The sequence below is a fragment of the Morone saxatilis genome, unplaced genomic scaffold (genome assembly GCF_004916995.1).
Source record: "Morone saxatilis isolate NCDOM2014 unplaced genomic scaffold, NCSU_SB_2.0 Contig14, whole genome shotgun sequence".
Taxonomy (NCBI): domain Eukaryota; kingdom Metazoa; phylum Chordata; class Actinopteri; family Moronidae; genus Morone; species Morone saxatilis.
Genome location: NW_023339696.1, coordinates 1,893,291 through 1,895,178, shown reverse-complemented (window position 1 = coordinate 1,895,178; position 1,888 = coordinate 1,893,291). Strand labels below are relative to the sequence as shown.

At 37.8% G+C, this 1,888-nt stretch overlaps 1 protein-coding gene across 1 annotated transcript in view; it reads left to right on the top strand.

The window, feature by feature from the left end:
- LOC118323727 overlaps positions 1-1,888 on the top strand; it is a gene marked incomplete at its 3' end in the record, with an annotated part of 53,597 nt that overhangs the window by 33,411 nt on the left and 18,298 nt on the right.

The window sequence follows — 1,888 nt, the reverse complement described above, 5'->3', positions numbered from 1 at the left end:
ATAATAAGGAGTTGCAGTAATCCAGCCTAGAAGTAACCTATATATATAACCTTTGAGTAAAGGATGTGTTTTATAGCAGCTTAAACTTTTAACTGATGTATTGTATGGTATATATTAGCACTAGCTAATCAGTATCCATTATGAAATCATTCTTTTGTAGTTGAGTACATAAAAATAAGAATTCAACATTATACACTCATACATGATATGACTGGAAACAACAAAAGAATCTTTGTATGTACTCGTTGAATCAATCAGTGCAGTTACCTAAATTAAACTAACAATGGCAGTTTGAAAAGGTTTGTTAAATGTAAGATCTGAACTGTGTCGAACTTGAATTGAATCTATTGTTCAAGGTCTTTCTCGTGTTTCCAGTGATATGATTCATTAATCTCTGGGTATTTTAGATGGAATATTAAGTAGATATTGGAAATTACGTGATCATGCAGGAGAGGTTCAACTATATTTCTGTAGTGTGTGATGGAGAAGTAGGATGGGAGTGAAGTGTCTGAGAGTCAGTAATGTGTGCGATGTAGGAATGCTTTCACCCCCCAGTGTTCATGCTCTGTGTCATATAAGGCAAGAAAAAAGAACAGCAGGCCGAACACTAGACATGTATTTAAAGTCATCACTGCAACGGAGGCACCACACTGAAGAAAGAAAGGCAAAGAGACAGAGAGAGAGAGAATTGCACTACTATCCATTTATTGACATAAGGTCTATTACACATTAGAAACAGCGGCTCTATCGCCACCTTAACTCGGTGGTGGGGTTTGTGTGTCTCTGTGATCTTGGGAGCCACTGGTAGGGTCTCTCAAGGCAAGAGCGATTCACAGAGCCTGTATGACCCACAGGGCTAGTGGGCCAGACCACATCCCAACAGCAGGGATAGGCATCGGAGTTGAGTTCTTTGCAAGCTGGACAATCTATCCGACTTCACCTATGCTCCCCCTGGAGCCACAAAAGGCTTTATAAACTCTTTTCACTTGTGCAGTAGTAGTCCCCAACACCTGTAAACAGAATCGGCGGCGTTTCCCTTTATGTGTAATGTGTTTCTAGATGAGACGAATTCACATTGAATTATCACCCATTCTGCAGGTCCCCTCAAAGGCTCTGATAAACCCACAGTACACTAGCATTAATTAGTGAAAACTGAAAAACATTTACCTACTAAGGAGCCCGATATTTTTCTCAAGAGATGGTGGAAACATGGAGCATGTTAGCAAATATTTGCCATTTTCTGCAACCAACAGACACAAAGCAACAACTTTATAAGCTGTTTATGTGTCAGAAGTTGTATTTTCAGTTTGTTCTGCTGCTCAACATGGACAAAATCAGTTAATGCAGCTTTAAAATGTGCACAATTTAGATGCTATTTACAGCTTCTGAATGGAACGGTGACACAAACTGCATAAAAACATATGGTAATATACAGTATTGGATCAGATTACTTTGAAATTAAAAGAAATTACATGAGGAAATGAGGAAGATGGAACAACATAAGACTGACCCCATCCCCCTGTAAAGATCTACAGAGCCCAGAGGGTTAATAGAGCATTGGTTATCATGAAAAAAGGTTTCATTATTTATAATATATTTTAAAGATGTAATCAAAAATGTAATCAAGTAATCCTTGACAGTGTAACTATAATCTAATCACACATTTGAAATGTAATCTGAGCTGATTAGTTATTTTGTTTTCGTAATTCGATTATGTAATACTTACATGTAATCAATTACTACCCAACACTGGTAATATACATGTAACACAACTGTCATCTAACAGTATGTTGTTGTTGAGTTACAACACCAGCAGAAGATCTAACCAGGAAACAGTTACCCCACATGCCAGGAAATGCATCATCCTTTGACACACACACACACACAC